This window comes from Phascolarctos cinereus, unplaced genomic scaffold, assembly GCF_003287225.1.
Source record: "Phascolarctos cinereus isolate Bilbo 61053 unplaced genomic scaffold, phaCin_HiC Scaffold_4;HRSCAF=312, whole genome shotgun sequence".
Lineage (NCBI taxonomy): Eukaryota > Metazoa > Chordata > Mammalia > Diprotodontia > Phascolarctidae > Phascolarctos > Phascolarctos cinereus.
The window spans coordinates 17203870-17222323 of NW_027555847.1; the positions used below are offsets into that span (position 1 = coordinate 17203870).

Sequence of the window (18454 nt, forward strand, 5' to 3'; positions counted from 1 at the left end):
TCCATATATCTGACAGGTACATTCTTCCATGCTTCTCTAATTTACTTACGATATCATCCTTTATGTCTAAATCATTTATCCATTTTGATTTTATCTTGGTATATGGTGAAGGATGTTGGTCTGTGCCTAGTTTCTGCCAAATTGCTTTCCAGATTGCCCTACAATTTTTGTCAAATGTTTAAAGTTTTACCCCCCAAAACTTGGATTTTAGGGTTTATCAAATACTAGATTACTTTGGATTTTTAGTACTGTATATTGTGTCCCTAATTTATTCCAACAATCCACCATTCAATTTTTAAGCCAGTACCAGATTGTTTTGATGATTACCACTTTGTAACAGTTTGAAATGTGAAACTGCTAGGCTGCCTTGACATTTTTTATTGATTCCCTTTATATTCTTGACTCTATGAACATTCTTTCCATATGAATTTTGTTACTATATTTTTTAACACTATAAAATAATTCTTTGGTAGTTTGGTTTGGCACTGAATAAGTAAATTAACTTAGGTAGAATGGTCATTTTTATTATATTTGTTATATCTATTCATGAGCAATTAGCATTTCTCCAATTATTTAGATCTTTCTTTATTTCTGTGAAAAGTGTTTTGAAATTGGGTTTATATAATCCCTGGATTTGTCTTGGCAGGTAGACTCTCAAGTATTTTATATTGCCTGTTGTTACTTTGAATGGAAATTCTCTTTCTCTTCCAGTTGGGCTTTGTTGGTAGCGCAGAGAAATGCATATACCTTATGTGGGTTTATTTCATAACCTACAGCTTTGATAAAGTTATTAATTGATTCAAGTAGGTATTTAGTTGATTCTCCAGGGTTCCCTAAATATATCGTTGTATCATCTGCAAAGTATGGTAGTTTTGTTTGCTTGTTGCCTATTTTTATTCCTCCAATTTCTTTTTCTTGTGTTATTCCTACATCTAGCATTTCTAGCACAATATTGAATATCAGTGATGATAATGGACATCCTTGCTTCACTTTTGATCTTACTGGGAAGGCTTCAAGTTTATTCTCATTACAGATAATGCTTGTTCTTGGTTTTAGATAGATACTACTTTTCTTAAGGAAGGCTTTATTGATTCCCACGCCTTTTATTGTTTTTAATAGAAATGAGTGTTGTATTTTGTCAAAGACTTTTTCTGCATCTGTTGATAAAATCATATGATTTTTATTGTTATTATTATTGATATGGCCAATTATGCTAATAGTTTTCCTAATATTGAACCCAGCTAGTCATAGTGTGTGAACTTTGTGATATGTTGCTATAATCTCCTTGCTAGTATTTTATTTAATTTTTTTTCTATCAATATTCATTAAGTAAATTGGTCTGTAATTTTCTTTCTCTGTTTTTGCTTTCCCTGGTTTTGGTACCAGCACCATATTTCTGTCATAAAAGGAATTTGGTAAGATTCCTTGTTTAATTGTTTATTTTTCAGGTAGCTTATATAATGTTAGGATTAATTGTTCCTTAAATGTTTGGTGGATTTCACTTGTAGATACATCTTGTTCTAGGGAATTTTTCTTAGGGAGCTCATTGATGGCATATTCAATTTCTTTTTCTAAGATGGGGTTACTTAAATATTCTATTTCCTCTTCCAGGCAGTTCATATTTTTGTGAATATTTATCCATTTTGCTTAGATTGTCAATTTTACTGGCATGTAATTGTGCAAAATAACTCCTAATAATTGATTTCATTTCATCTTCAATGGGGGTATATTCACCCTTTTCATTTTTGATACTGGCGATTTGTTTTTCTTCTTTCTTTTTAAGTCAAATTAACCAATGGTTTATTTTATTGGGTTGTTTTTCATAAAAATCAGTTCCTAGTTTTATTTATTGGTTCAAGGGTTTTTTTTTTACTTTAAATAGTATTAATCTCTTTTTTATTTTCAGAATTTTCAATTTTCTGTTTAATTGGAGACTTTAAATTTGTCTATTTCTCTTTTTCTTTAGTTGCATGTATATTCCATGATCTGCTCTTTCTCTCGTCTTTTTATTGATATCCACCTTTACAGATATAAATTGTCTTCTAAGTCCTGCTTTAGCTGCATCCCACAAATTTTGGAATGTTGTCTCATTGTTGTCATTCTCTTTAATAAAATTATTGTTTCTATGATTTGTTCTTGGAACAACTGTTTTTAGAATTGGATTGTTTAGTTTCCAATAAGCTTCTAATCTATGCTTACATGGCCCTTTATTAAATGTAATTTTTATTTTAAAATTATGCATTTTGGGCTAAAAGGGTGCATTTAATATTTCTGCTCATCTGCATTTTGTTGTGAGATTTTCATGCTCCAATACATGGTCAGTTTTTGTGAAGGTGCCATGCATAGTGGGGAAGAAAAGATATATACTCTTTTCTATTCCCATTCAGTTTTCTCCAGAGGTCTATCATATTAGCTTTTTAAAGATTCTTTTCATCTCCTTGGCTTCTTGCCTATCTATTTTATGGTTAGATTTATCTAGCTCTGAGATGAAAATGTTGGGGTAACCCAGTAGTATAATTTTATTATTTCCTCCTGTAATTCATTTAACTTTTCCTTTAAGAATTTGGATGCTATGCCATTGGGTACATATATGTTGAATATTGATAATAGCTCATTGTCCACAGTTCCTTTTAGTAAGATGTAGTTTCTCTGATTATCCCTTTTAATTAGGTTTATTTCTGCATTTGCTTTAACTGAGATCATGATTGCTACCCTTGCCTTTTTTATGTCAGCTGAAGCATGATAGTTTCTGCTCCAGCCCCTCATTTTATTTTTGTAAACAACATATTTTTGGATTCTGGTTTCTAATTCATTCTGCTATCTGCTTTCACTTTATGGGTGAGCTCATTCCATTCACATGTTCAGTTACAATTGCTAACTTAATATCCCCTCATGCTATTTCCTTTTGTTTATCCTTCTCTCTCTTTTTTTATCCTGTCCTCCTCTCAAGTCTGTATTGCTTCTGACCGCTGCCTCCATTAATGTGCCCTACCTTTTATCACCTCTCTTCCCTTTCTTTCTTCCCTTCCAAATTCTGCTTCCCTGTTGAGTAAGATCGATTTCTCTTGCCAATTGAGTATGCATGCATGTATGTATATATGTATGTATGTATTTTCCCCTTTTGAACCAACTTGGATATGAATGAGGTTCAAGCATTGTTCACCACTCTTACCATTTTCCCCTCCACTATAAAAGCCCTTCCTTGTGTGTCTCTTTTATGTGAATAATTTTCACCAGTCTTCTTCTCCCTTCCTCACCCCCTTCTTCCAGGGCAACCTTATTTCTCATCTATCCATTTTTTGTTTGATTTTTTTTATTAATTTGTTTTTAACAACAATCACTTCCTTAAGCTTTTGAGCAATCCATTTCTAACATCATCTCAACATAATCGACTCACTCCTACACTCTCTTTCTATATAGAATCCTTCTAATTGCCCTAATAATAAAGTTTTTAGAAGATACCTGTATCATCTTCCTATATAGAAAAGTACACAGTTTAACCTTATTGAGTCCCATATGATTTCTCTTTCATGTTGACCTTTTTATGTTTCTCTTGAGTCTTGTATTTGAAAGTCAAATTTTCTATTCAACTCTGGTCTTTTCATCATGAATGCTTGAAAAGTTTTCTGTTTCACTAAATATCAATTTTCCCCCTTAAAGCATTATATGCAGTTTTGCTGAGAGAGAGAGAGAGAGAGAGAGAGAGAGAGAGAGAGAGAGAGAGAGAGAGAGAGAGAGAGACAGAGAGAGACAGAGAGAGACAGAGAGACAGAGAGAGACAGAGAGAGACAGAGACAGAGAGAGAGAGAGAGAGAGAGAGAGAGAGAGAGAGAGAGAGAGAGGAGAGAGAGAGAGAGAGAGAGAGAGAGAGAATCTCATTCCCTAACATCATGCCCCTTATTGGCAAAGCAGCAGTAACAAATGAAATCCCTCTTCTTTGCCCCAACCTGTTTGGAAAGGTCCAAGCTCTCTGCCTTGGTCATGACTAATTTCTGGCTAGGGTTCTGTCCCAACAGGAGAGCCCAAACAGAGTAGGAGAGTGAGACAGAGTTTAATACAGCTAGCAAGAGGGTGTTTGCAGAAAAGACTACCAGGAAGCAAAGAGGCTCTGAGTTCTCTCTGTTTTTTCACAGAGCACTGTACAGGATGTGGAGATCTGGAGAGCAGTATGTCAGAGTTTCCGGGAACACTCCGAGGAGATTGGACATCACTTCATGAAGGAACAAGCATATGTCTTCAGTGATATGTCGGAGGAAGGGAGGTAATGTTGGCTGCTCTGCATCCGTGCTGAAAGTGAGCCCTTGCCCACATACCCAGGCACCACCCAATGCCTCAGTTTCCTGATCTATAAAATGATGGAGCTGAGCATAAAAATCAGGAATACATACATGACAAAATCATGGCACTTAGGCACTGAGAGGCAGTGTAAATGAGTACATAAAGAGCTCATCTTGGAATCAGGGAGACCTGAATTCAAATCCTGCCTCTGGCACAGTACTGGCTATATCAGTGTCACCAGTCAACTCTAACATGAGTTATGTATCAGTTTGGGAATTTGCAGTGGTGGAGAGAATTTCCACACTGAGACTTCCCTATGAAGGTAAAATCATAGGTCTGGATCACAAAATATGGCCACATTCATATAAATGAAGGGAATGCTTTAAGTAATTTCAAAGAACTGAGCCGAGTTGGTTTGGGGAGAATGGAGATGGAGGAAAAACTTCCTCATAGGAGATGCTATGTGTGCTGCTGTTCTTCTACTCACCTGCAGGGAGGAGATGAGGCAGCTTCGCCATTTACGCCAAGACCTACATCAACAGGTGGTGGAACTGGAATCCTACCTCAGTGACTGCGCTCGGCAGATTCAAGATAGAATGAGCCTGGTACGGGACATTAGCCCCCATTCCCATGACACACTAAGACTTGTCTCCTGGCTCTGAGGCTAGCTGTGCCAAGGCCAGGTGACCCTGGGCAGGCAATAACCTCTCGTGTCACTGGGCCAGTGAGGTCACACTCAAATAGAAGTGGGGGTCACTAAGCTATACATAAGAATCTTCATCTGTTGACTTAGAAAACCACATATTAACATTATATATGTTTACTGTATTTTATTTGTTTTGTTAAATATTTCCCAAATATATTTAATCTGGTTCTAGCTACATTTGGCACCTCTGCTCTAGGCAATTCTCTAATATTCTCAGTTGCAGTGAAGGTGCCAACCTATATTGGTGGAGGGAATTTCCTCACCCTGGAGTTCTCTGTACAAATGAAATTACAAGTTGAATCCCTATCCTCTCCTCCTATGTTTCATGTCATAATATGAATTTGGCTACAAAATAGAACTCGTGGTTTCCAGAGTTCAGTGAGTTGACTTCACCTTGTTTTGTGTGGTAACAATGAGCAGGCCTGTTTGCATGGAACCTGAAACAAATGATAAGGAAGAGCACAAAACCAGTCTAGAAAGATAGGTTGGAGAGGCTTTGCTTGCCAACAGAAGAGTTTACATTATGGAGCTATCGAAGGTTCTTGAGCAAGGGAGTAACACTATACTCTAGCTGTCATCTAGGAGTATTGTTGCCTCACCTCTTTTTCTGCTATTTTCCCTCAAGCAGTTTGACCAGCTCTTAGAAGGACAATCCCAACTCTGTTCAGAGCTGGGCCTCCCCAACCTGGGAGAAGGAAGTGAGCCAACCTTCCATACTGATTCAAATATTCATGAGACTGTGTCCCCCAAGGCTCCCAGCCCCACCATCGAAGGTCAAGGATCTCCACTCCCAGAGCAGACCAGGGCATGTGCCCTCACTTCCCCCTCCTCAGCAGACAGCCCAGAGATGCCCTTCCCTTCCACAACATTAGCAGAGCCAGGCCTTGCCTCTTCAGCAGCCTCCTGGAATCGGCATGTGGGCAGTGAAGAAAAAAGAGGCTCCAGCCAGAGCCGAATGGACCTCAAAGGCTTCTTGGGCAAAGTAAGCTGCATTCCACTATCACTGAAGAAGTGATATTTCTATTGGCATCACTTCTCTTTGTCATGCAGGGAGACAACACTCGCTAACTGTCTGTGTCTCAGTTTCCTCATGTGTATAAGGAGAGGGGTAGACATGGTAGGCTCTAAGTCCCTTTCAGCTCAAAATTATCTCTGGTCCCCTAATCCTATGATTCTATGATGTTTGTTGGGCAGGGTATTGTAGAGGGTAGGAAGATGGCCTCAGAGCCAGGAAGATCTAGGTTCAAGTCCCACCTGGGACACATTCTTGCTGTGTGACCCTGGGCAAAGGGAAGTGAAAGAGATGGTCTCAGTTGAAACTACATGGTGTGGAGTAGTCAGGAAATAAGAGACATTAAGTGGCCTGCCAAGGATGTAATTAGTGAGTATCTGAGGCAGGATTTGAACTCAGGTCTTCCTCCAAGTCTGACACATTATCTACTTTACTCCCTAGGTGCCTACAAAGTGCCAAGCATATAGGAAATAATAGAAGGAAATGCTGCTTCTGTAGAATACCTTTAGTTGTTTTTTAGGGCTCCAAGTCATGGCCATGTTGGTCTAAGAATAGATGCATATTTTCTCCTTCCCAAATATTACTTTTATAAAACCTTGTGTCATATTACTGCATCAAGTAATCAGATTTGTTATTGTGTTACATTGTTCTTTATTCTTTTCCAGCATGTATCGTTGTACTTTTTCCTTTCAAAACAATTTCTTATTTGGGATTACCAACATTCAGACTAATATGGCACCTACCTGACCCTCCTGGCAATGAGACATCCATAGAAGAACTTTGTCCCCAAGGTTTCCCCCTAGAGTTAGTTCTGTGTATTCATCTGCTTACGGAGCCCAGCCAGCAGGCTTTCCCAAATCATTTATCCTCAGGGCTTTCATGTACTCCATTATGAAGTTGTTATTTTCTTTCCCAGCTGAAGAAGACTTTCAAGAGCTCCTTTGGCAATGAACCAGCTGATGGACAAAACTGATGGAATGACAGAGAAGAAAGAAAGATAATTCATTCACTGTTTGGACAAGCCTCCCCCTCCACATCAGTTCAGAAACTTCATTCTATTTATAGAGATGGTGGGAACCTGGTAACATTGCCATGGGGGAATTCTTTTCTCTTCTGCCCCCAGGATCCACTTGAAAACAAGTTGTGTTAAAATACTGTCATTTCGTAGTGAGAGAATGGGAATCATCATATTTTTCCAAGGCCAACTGACTCTTCACTTTCAGCCTATGCAGATAAAAATGATTAACAACAAATAGGATGGGTTTCTCATAATACATGCAGGTCTTCTACCTCCTGGCCCCAGCTAAGTCAGTAAGATTAACAGATATGTATCGAGTGATTTAAAGTTTTCAAAGAGTTTAATAAACATTCTCTCTTAATCCTCACAATAATCTTGCCAGGCACAAAGTGCAAGTGAGATTAGCTCCATTTTACAGATAAAGAAACTGAGAGCCAGAGAGGTTACATGATTAGCCACAATTAAGAATGATGAGGTGGGATTTAAAGTCAGTTCTCCCCTAAATCCAAGGCCAGTACTTTAGCCGCAGCTCAACACTGCCCAGGTAGATGGGCCTCTAAGCCAATCCCTATCTCCAGGGTAAGAGGGATCCCATAACCAATTAGATTTCCAACTTTGCCTTTGCAACAGAAGCTCAGACAAGGAAAGGACTATGTCTTTAGTGGGTAGGATGAAATGTGGCTGATGATCCAGCCAAGGAGATTGAAAAGGAGGAATTAGAAAGAATCAGGAGGGAGAAGGATCACAGAAGCTAAGGAAGGAGAGAATGTCCAGGAGGAAAGGGTGGTCAACATTGTTAAAAGCTATTCAGAGACCAAGGCTGAAGAAGAGATCACTGGTGACCTTAGACAGAGCAGTTTCAGTTGATTAGTAGGGACCAAAGCCAGATTGTAAGGGTTAAGAAGTGAATGGGAGGTGAGAAAGCTGACTTCGGAAAAAATGGACAACTCTTTCCCCCATTAGGGTTTTGACTATTAAAGGGAGGATAGATATTGGACAATATTTTGAAGGGTTGGTAGGTTCAAAAAAAGGTTTTAAAGGATGTGGACAGAGAGTTCAGAATATGCATAAGGAAATAGTAGATAAAAAGAGGTTAAAATGAGGAAAACTCCTAGGAATAGTATAGCCAAATTCCAGAAATCCTAGGTCAAGGAGAAAATATTGCAAGCAGCCAGAAAGAAACAATTCAAAAAGAGGTTAAAATGAGGGATATAGAGGAGGTAGTCTTAAATGAAAACTGGACAGGACAGGAGAGGCTAAGAGGTAAGAGCTGGTTGAGGGGGTGGTGTTGGCAAAAAGAAAAGGGCCATCTCTGTGATCTAGTCTAGAGCAAAACAAGAGAGGACAGTGAAGTAGGACTTAGGGGTAGGAGAAGCTTGAAAACTTAGCCTCTGTTGTCTCAATATAATAGGAGCCAAAGGTGCTTTTCTGAATGGGAAGGGGAAAGTTTGGGAATCACCACTATAGAGAGTGATCATGGCATTCTAAATGAAGCATTTAGTCTGGTACTGACTTGAAGGTGAGTAAATATCTGTGAAAAGAGTTTGGCTGAGTGGTAAAGAGAGATGGAGAGAAGGTCAAAGGAAGAGAGGTTGCTGAATGATGGTGGTGAAAGGGAATGAACAGCAATGCTTTGGATATCACCTTTGATGGTTTCTGTGTGGGGCCTTAGAGCCCATCTAATCCAAACCCCTTCATTTTACAATGAGGAAACTGAGGTATAGAGAAGTAGTGCAACTTCCCCCATGGTCACACAGGTAAACAGCATCAGATACAGAATTTGAATCCAAGCCTTTTGACAGGAGAGCCCACATTCTTTCCACTGTAACGTACTGCCTCCCCTAAAGATCCTTTTAAAAAAGTTTTAATAAAAATTTTCTTTCAAAATTTGAGTGATAAAATATTTTCTTGACAATGTTAAATTATCCCCAGAATGCTTGTGGAGGGTGGGCAGGCACTGGGGGGAGACTTCAGAGATTTGAAAGGCTGTCATATGAAGAGGTGACCACATGCATTCAGCTACAAGAGGAGAGACCAAGAAGATGACGCTGAGAAGTCTCCAAGAGGCAGCTCTATGCTCTACATTGCCTTAAATTGTTTGCTTCATTTGTACAAGAATGTCTGCTTACAGCAATGTACTTTTCCAAATGTATCTAAGCTATTTGAGGATCTTGGGGATTCCCTGCCTGTCACCAGTGGCTTCCTTGTTTAAAAACAACAAAACTTGTTTTGTTTTGTTTCTTCTTGATGGCACGGTTTTTGACAACAATCAACCATGTATTCCTGAATACATAAGCTGTGTTCACAGAGCATCTTGTGAAGCAGAGGTGGATTCCTTTAAGCAAATTATTGTTCACTTAGGCAGCCTAACGGAAAGCTTTTTATTTTTCTTGATTGTATTCTACAAGAGGTAGTTTGGGGAAGTGGAGAGAGCTGGAGAGGGAGACCTGCCTCTGATACATACAGGCCATATGACCCGGGACAAGTCATTTAACCTCTTCATGTTGGGTGGCAACTCTCTAAAACTAAGTTGCAGAGAAAATACTGACCGGCATCAGTAAAGGGGATTTCTTCATGCGGGAGTTCCCTGTACTAATTCTTTCAGCTAATATTCACATAGCAATTCAAGGATGTGCTCACACCATCTCTCTACAGCCCGTTGTAAAATTTTCACTTTGAGCATCTATGCCTCAGAAATTAACAAATGATACTAACCAGGATTTTAATTTTTGTTCTGTTGATTATTGATATTAAAGAAAACAATGGAGAAAACATTAATAATGCAGGTGAAACTTACAAGTGCACCATGCATACCTTACTTTTTCCCCCTGGAGATCTGGTTGTTAAAATATTGAACAGCATGCCTTGTGTAGTATGGTCTCAGTGCTAGTCCAACTTCATTTGATTGATGCAGAAATCGAAGCCCAGAGAGGCCGTGTTACTTGTCCATGGTGGAAGATGAAAGAAAGCATTGGATTCCAATCAAAGAGCATTGTGAGAAAAGGTCCTCATATTGTCCTTAAAGGTACAAATCAAAAGAAGAGCCTATTGATTTTAAATATTTCTGTGCCAAACTATATTATAATTATTATAATTACAGGCAAGGACATGATTCAGTGAGTAGTGTGTTTAGGCTTGGAGTCAGGAAGAGCTGAGTTCCAATCCCTCCTCAGGCACTTAACCTCATTCAGCCTCAATTTACTAAAATGAAGATTAGAATAGCAACCACTTTACTGAGATGTTAGGAGGATCAAAGGAGAATAACATCTGTAAAGTATTTTGCAAACCCCAAAGGGTTATAAAATGATAACTATTATTCACAGTAGTAGTGCTGTGGTTGGAGTCAGAGTAGGAGTAACTGGTAGATGAAATACTGGACTTGGAGTCAAGAAGAGCTGAGTTCCAATCCAGCCTCAGACAATTACTACCTGTATAACTCTGGGCAAGTCACTTAACCTCTCTTTCAGTCTCAGTTTCCTCATCTGTAAAATTAGGATGATAATACATACCTCATGAGGTTGGTGTGAGGATCAAATGAAATAGTAAAGTGCTTCATAAACCTGAAAGCACTATGTAAATATTATTATTATTATTATTATTATTATCATTATTATTACTACCTATAATAATGTTCGGGCATGGGCACAGTCTTGGTTATCATTTTCCTGATTTTCATATTGTTAAGAATATAAACCACCTGGCAACTCTCTATATTAGAGGTGAGCAAGTGAGCATTTCCATCTGTATAATTTCCCAAACAGCACAATCTCTTCCCTAGATTTGTTTCATTCTACACGGATCCCTCATCAAAATTCAAGGGCAAAGTGTTCAACCCAAGTGGCCTCCTGGGAGGAAGGTTACTTAGAGAGTCAGGACACATACCATCGGTGGCCTTTGTTCTGCCTGAGCGAAGACCCCACCTGCAGAAATGAGACAAAAAGCAAACTTGAAAGCTGTTCTCACCAGGATCTGTGGGCTATATGAGTGTGTGTAAGGGTGGTTGGAAGCTGATGATGTGGACAGTGGTCCCTAATACACAGATATTTTGGTACACTTAGATTTTTTAAAATCTTAATGAAAAAATAATCATGTCAAAGAAATGAGCAGGAATGCAAAGACAAGGTTTCCAGTGATATCATAAAGTCCTTATCTGGTCCATTCTCAGTGATATTCTCTTTGTTGAGAAAGGCATAGGGTTGGGGCCTGGCCCTGTGATTTTATCAAGACAGGGCACTCCCACAAGAGAAAATTCCCTCTCCCAGTGCCAGCCCTCACCTCGGGAAAGGACTGTCTTAGAGCCTGAATCCCTGAGAAGTGGTGACAGCTGCCCAGGGCCAGGACTAGAAGGCTAGTCTTCCCAGCTGTTACCATCTCCTGTTAAGAAAAGATTTGGATTTGGATAGACCCCTTCTTCAAATTCAAGCCACCTCTTCCACAAAGTGTTCCCTGATGCTTCCAGTTGTGAGTATAATGATTGTACTCTGTTCTGTATGTGTTCTGTGCTTCTCCCTCCCCCTCACCAGTAGAGTGTAAGCTCCTCAAGGGCAGGTCCTGTTTCCTTTCTATTGGTGTATTGTAAGCACAGAGCACAGTCCCTGCAACATAGTAGGTGTTTAATAAATGTCTATTGGATTTAACTGACTTGAAATATAACAGAGTTCTTTTTGAAAATGGGTTGAAGATGGTTTTACACAGGCATGTGGGGTAATGGTCAGCATTTCCATGGGAAACTGAATGGTAAAGAAGCCAACTTAAATTGTTCTATAAAACATTTCATTATACTAAGAACTGGCATTACTAGAGATCATAAAAAGAAGGGTCTTCCACCTCCTGTGAAGGTCGTGTGCTTGATAATGCTTAAAGAGAAGAGCCTGGGGCAGCTAGGTGGTGCAGTGGATACAGCACCGGCCCTGAAGTCAGGAGTACCCGAGTTCAAATCTGGCCTCTAGACCAAACACTTGACACTTACTAGCTGTGTGACCCTGGGCAAGTCACTTAACCCCAATTGCCTAAAATTAAAAAAAAAAACAGAGAGAAGAGCCTGACCTGAAAGATGGCAGAGACTGTCTTTTACCCTTTTCTGTATCTCCAGTGCTTAACAATGTCTGGCAAATAGTAGGCACTTAATAATGTTTATTGATTGATTGATATTGGTGTCTCACTTGGTCATCATTACTATAGGCTTACAGCTGGCCATCATTAGGTGTGTGGCAAAGCAGACCATGCAGAGAATAGATCGTAGAATGGAGAGAAAACTGATTTTCTCTTGTCAGCTCCATCGGCAAGAGAGCTGGAATCTAGTCAGAACACCTGAGTTCAGATCCCAGAACTGTCACTTACTATGTGACCTTGTAAAAATGACTTCACTTTTCTGGGTTTCAGTGTCCTCATCAATATAATGAGGGAATTGGCCTTACTGGCCTCTGAGATCTTTTCCATTTCTAAGTTTATGACCCCATTATCCTCTAGCCACCATCTATGAAACTCCACACTAATTGCACCCACATCTCCAATAAAAATGAGACTTCTTCTCATGAGACGATGATGCAATATTAGCCACATGCAAATTGTCTTAGGATCACAGACTTAGAGATGGAAGGAATCTTGGAGGTCTTTGAGTCACCTCTCTCATCAAACAGATGGAGAAAAAGGCCCAGACGGATGACACAGGTGCTAAGCATCAGAAGCAGCTTCGGAGGCCTTCTGACACTCCACCCTTTGCAAACTACTCCACATTGCCCCTACACAGCTCTCTTTCTAATCTGGGGTGGCATTTCTCAAATGTCTATCACACTCTTCCACCCAGTAACACTAACCTTCTTGCTGTTCCATGAACAAGACCCTCTATCTCTCACCTCTGAGCATCCTCTCTAGCTGTTCCCCAGTCCTGAAATGCTTTCCCTTCTCATCTCCCCCTACCAGCTTCCCTTGCTTTTTTCAAGTCCCAGCTAAAATCCCACTTACAGGAAAACTTTCTCATACCCTTTTAATTGTAGTGACTTCCCTCTTTTAATAATTTCTTGTTTATCTTGTATATAGCTTGTTTGTACATAAATGTTTATTCATCTTCCCCCTTAGACTGTGAGATCCTTGGGGGTAGAGACCAACTTATGCCTTTCTTTGTATTTCTAGTACTTAGCACAGTGCCTGGCACATAGTAGGTGCCTTTAAAAAAGTTTATTGATTGACTGCAAATGGCCAACTGACACCTCCTCTTGGAATCTGCCTTCCTTGATTCTCCCAAATCTGCAGAATTCCCTGAAACCCACAAGCAATGTGCGAAAGGGGGCATTAACAAGCTTTCCAATCACAGAGGTGGTGGTACTTAGCCCACATATACCCTACAGCGTGGGGTGGTTGCATGCCTCTCTATGCATCACCCTCTCCCCCTTATCTTTCTCTTTCTATCTCTCATTCTTTGTCTCTGACTCTGGTTTATTGTTTCTGCCTCTGGGGGTATCTTGCTTTCTCACTGCCTCTGCCCTTCTCTTGCTGCTTCTCTCTCTGAATTTCTCTGTTCATTTCTTTCTACGTGGATGTCTCTGTGATTCCCTCTCCCTGCCTCTATCTCCATCTCTCTACCCATCTCTCTACCCGTCTTTGCCCATCTCTGTGTCTATTTATCTAGTGTCTCTCTGTATGTATTTCTTGTTATCTGTACCTCCGTGTGTCTCTATGTGTACAGGCCTGTTCATCTGCCTGTCTCTGCCTTTTCTCTTTCTCACTGTCTTTTTCTCTGTGAAGTCTCTGGGTTTTTGTCTGCCTGATCCCATTCTTTATCTCTCACTGTCTCTAGCTTTTGTTCCCTATCATTACCACGCACGTCTCTCTGCTCATGTGAAAAGGTCAGCTAATGTGCAAATATGTTTTGCATGACCTCATATTATAATGGATATCACATTTCTTGCCTTCTAATAGGGGAAGGGGCTGGAGGGAGGGAGAGAATTCAGAACTGAAAATAAATTTTTAAAAGAAAGAAAGAAAGGCCAGCAACTAAGACATACACTACAAACTATTTCTCAGCATTTCCCCTTAAATTTTTCCCTGATGCTAAGACCAGTCCATTGACTGGAGGCCACTTAATAACACGCCACTCCTCCTCTCATATTTAACTTTAAAAGGGGAATGCTGGAAAGATTTGCTTTCTAAACACCCCTTCAAATAAGCACAGAAAAACAAAAAGAAGACTAAATTTCACCATACACCCCCCCCGACACTCACACACACATACACACTCATAGGGAATTTTTTCCCCATTCTAAACAGCTAGTAGCTTATTTTTTATGCAGAGTTTAGAAAGGAACTTAATTTACTGTTCCTAACCTATGAGAATGAGATTAAATTCCTGCTGAGTGAAATGAGCAGAACAATAGAACATTGTATATATAACAGCAATATTGTTTTAAGAACAACTTTGAGTGCATAAGTCATTTTGACTATTATCAATACCCAAATTAGCTACAAAGGACGTATAAAGGAAGATGCTGTCTGCATCTAGAGAAAGAGTTGATAAATAGAAATATATATAGAATGATTTTATATATATATATATATGTACATTTATGTCTAATGGTAGCCATCTCCAGGGTAGGGAGGAAGGGAAGAAAAAGGGGGGAAAAAAAGAAATTTACACAACAACTTTATTTTATGTTTGAAAGAAATAGCTAGTTGTACATAATAAATTTACAGTTTCATGTGCAATCATCTCTTTTAAAAACTATACTATGTTATGGAAGTGTTTACTTGATTTCATAATTAAAAATAAAATAAATAAAATAAATTCCTGCTGAGATCTGGGAGAAAGTTTCCATAAATGAATGTAGAGAGACAAAGCCATCTATTCCCCTTTGGTCCTGCAATTAGAACTGATGACTCCTTGGTTACCATTGTAATTGACCATCAACCTTTTTATATTATCCAGAGAACAGCAGAAGGGAGTAACAAGAATGTTGGATGGAGAGGTGAGAGGCCCAGGGACACCCCACCTCTTCCACTCAGACCTTAATTTCCCTGGGCCCCAGTTTCTTTTGTTAAGTGGGTTATCACAAATGCAATTTGGGTTCCGTGGTACAATGGGAAGAATGTAGAATACAGAATCAGAGGTCACTTCCTACCTTGTATGACCTGTAGCAAGCATTAAGCCCTTGGGACCTCAGTTTTTTCCTCTATAAAATGAGGGTCTTGGATGGGGTAGCCTCTAAAGCCCCTTACAGCTGTAGTTTATATATGATGCTAGAATCCTGGGACCTGTGCCTTACATGGATCACTGCTCTCCATATCTTACTTCAGGGGTGGGGAACCTGCAGCCTTGAGGCCACCTGTGGACCTCTAGGTCCTTAAGTCCCCTTATTAAAAGAATTTGTTCTGTGAAATTTGGATTCAATCAAAGGGCCACACTTGAGGGCCACAGGTGGCCTTGAGGCAGCAGGTTCCCTGCCTCGGCACTACTTTTTGGATTACCCTGACTCCTGAGGCTGAAAGGGATAACTTTATTCCAAAGTATTTGTGGGAAAAAATAATAGGTTAATTTCATTGAAGCTCTCAAAAGATCCCTTGGTTGGGTAAAGCTTAACAGCTGGCCCCTCAAATCACCGATTTTAGCACTTCCATAGTATTCAGATGACCTTCCACCCCTATAGCCTATCCCTCCCTGAAAAGAATGACACTAGCTATATTTTTAAATCGGTGCCAATATTAAGCTTACTTAATATTGGGTAATCATAAAAACAATAATTTTTAAAGCCTCTGTTTTGTCCTGGGTTCAAATTCTGCCTCTATAATATAGAGAACAAGTTTCCTCATCTGTAAAATGAGGTGATTGGCGTGGATGAGCTCTACAATGCCATGAAGCTTGGAATCTGGCCTTCAGTTATAAGTATTACAAGGTCAATCTGCCTCATTCCTCTCTCTTGCTATTGCCTAACTGAAGACAACATCAGTGGAGGATGCTTGGTACAGATTCAAAGATTCCTGGGCAGTAAAACAGAGGCTTGTACCTGGCAGTTGGAGCACCCTTGCTGTAATTAATACCGATCTTTTAAAGTGGATGATGCCAAGCCACAAGTCAACGAGTATTTAGTAAGAACTTGTTATGTTCCCCAAATCTATGCTAAGTACTGAGGATGTGAGTACAAAAATAAGGCTGTCCCTGGCTTCAGAGAACTTACATTCTTCTGGAGCACTTCAACCCATTTACAAATAAGTCAACATGAAAATTTTTTTTTTAATACAAAGTCATTTTGCTGGGAACGTGGGGACTGAAATTGGGGAGAAGAGGAAAAGTTTCTTGAAGAAAGTAACACTGGAGGGATTGAAAGGAAGGAGGGCTTCCTTTCAGGTGAAGGGTGAGCACCCCATGCCAAGGCTCAGAGACAAGAGATTGAATATTGTGAGCCAGGAAAGAAAATGGGTGGTTTGGGTAGAAGGTAGAGACTATGCGGGAGAATCAGTTGTGATCAGCTGGGATGCTAGGCTGGCCCCAGCTTATAAAAGACTTTAGGTGCCAAATGCAGCAGGTGGCTTTTTGTCCTCCAGACAATGGGGATCCTCTGAAGCATCTTGAGCAGGAGAGTGACATGGTCTGACCTATGCTGTAGGGATATCAAACAGTGTGGAAGAGAAACCATAAAGGAGAGAGGCTGACTGCAGGGAGACAGATTCAAAGCCTATTGCAAAATTCCAAGCAAGAGATGAAGGGGCCCAGACTGGGCTATTTTTGTTTGACTGGAGAGAAGGGAAGCAGGTGGGAAAGAAGTTCTGGAGGCAGAATGGGCAGGATTTGCCACCTGCTTGCTTACAGAGGTGAAGAGAGGAAAAGTCACAGGCAATTCCAAGGGACCCAGAGACTCGTCCTTGAGGCAATCTGCCTCACCTCTAACACTGATCAGGCATCTGATGTGCTTGGGGCCAGGGCAATGGTTCTCTGTTTACTCTCCAGAGAGTTCCCTTCCCTGCTTTCCCCTTGATGACAGCTCTCTGGGCTCCTTTTCCGTTCCTTAGCCTACTTTCTTCTCTCTGTGCAGACACCTGAACTTTGGTCCATTTGTGGACAGAGCCCTGGTCTCCACTCCTTTATTATAGAATGTTTCCTGATAACAGCAACAACAAAAACTAGCAATACAATGACCTTATGATCCAAGGGAGAAGAGACATATTGGCTACTGCAACAGAATGACTATTGAGGAAAGGTGAGAAGAGGGAGAGAGAAAGAGACACAGAGAAAGAGACAGAGAGAAGTGGCTGCCATGAGGGGTCTGAGGTGGGAACTCCACCCCAACACCCCCCCCCACAGCCAGGCCACTGCCCAATGAATCTGAGGATAGAAAAGAGCCTGGGTATGAATACTGCCTCAGGGACTCTGAGTGGGAAGTGACCCTCCACCTTGGAGAGTTGGTTGAGAGAAGGAAAGTCATAGCGGCAGTCACACATATGCCCTAGATTGGAGAGAACAGATTTCAAGGGATTCAGAGGAGAATATATAGACCCCTATGAATGAACATTCTACAAAAGACATCATTCTAGGAGTCAAAGGAAGCTTTAAGAATGAAAATTTGAAGACACAAAGAAATGATTTCCATGAGGAGGAAAAAGAATGCTATGAAGAGACTGATCATTGGTCTGGACCGATTTAAAAAATACTCACACCCAACAAATGACTGATCTAACCCTTTTCTGCCCTTAAAAACTCTTGCATTCCCCTCAGGACCCAGCCCTCGGCTGGATACCAACAAGTGTCAATAGTTTAAAATCAATTCAACTAACCATGTTCCCTAGTTAACATTTACCAAATTGCAATCTGCAAGTCTCCAGAAGGCCCTCATGTGATACTAATAGTAGAAATTAAAGGCAACATGGCAGATGGGTTGGGAAGATGGTTTGGGTTGGCTAGGAATAGAAAGCTGCCTGTTTTTCCTCTTGCTGGAGCCAGCTCAGCTCCTAATGTAAGCAACTGAGAGGGCAAAGGAAGGCCCAAAGCCCTGGAGAGACAACAGGTTGGGACTGTCCACGGGGGCAGGGGCAGGCACATCCTGACCAGGTTGGCCTCATGGATGAAAAGAAAGGCAGAGGTTCTGCTTCACTTCTATCTCTGCTTCTACTGCCAATGTATGAGCGGAGAATGTAGGAGAGGAGAAAAAGGCAAGTGACTCTGAAGAAAATGCTGAATACCCAGTAGTGGAGGAATGGGATTGGTAAGAAGGTTGGGAAAAGGAGTGAAACTGAGGTTCTATTCTTTTCCTTTTTTCCCTCTTCTCATTATGCTGTAAGGATCTGTAATTTTGTCATGGCAATTCTTTCACCCACACAGAATATGGCCTTTCTACGTAACCCTGGAGAATCACTTAGCTTAAAGAAAAAAAAAACACCTGAATTCAATGTGGTGATGAGACTTCTTACCTTAATAGTTGATATTAGACAATATTTTATGGTTTACAAAATGCTT

General features: G+C 40.3%; 1 protein-coding gene across 1 annotated transcript in view; it reads left to right on the forward strand.

Moving 5' to 3' along the window:
* Nucleotides 1-11617, forward strand: part of ITPRID1 (ITPR interacting domain containing 1) — a 102654-nt gene extending 91037 nt beyond the window's left edge. Inside the window, 4 exon segments of the mRNA XM_020969090.2 lie at nucleotides 4134-4261; nucleotides 4772-4883; nucleotides 5613-5966; nucleotides 6913-11617. The gene's annotated coding sequence lies outside the window, so the exon portion shown is untranslated.
* The last annotated feature ends 6837 nt before the right edge of the window (nucleotides 11618-18454 follow it).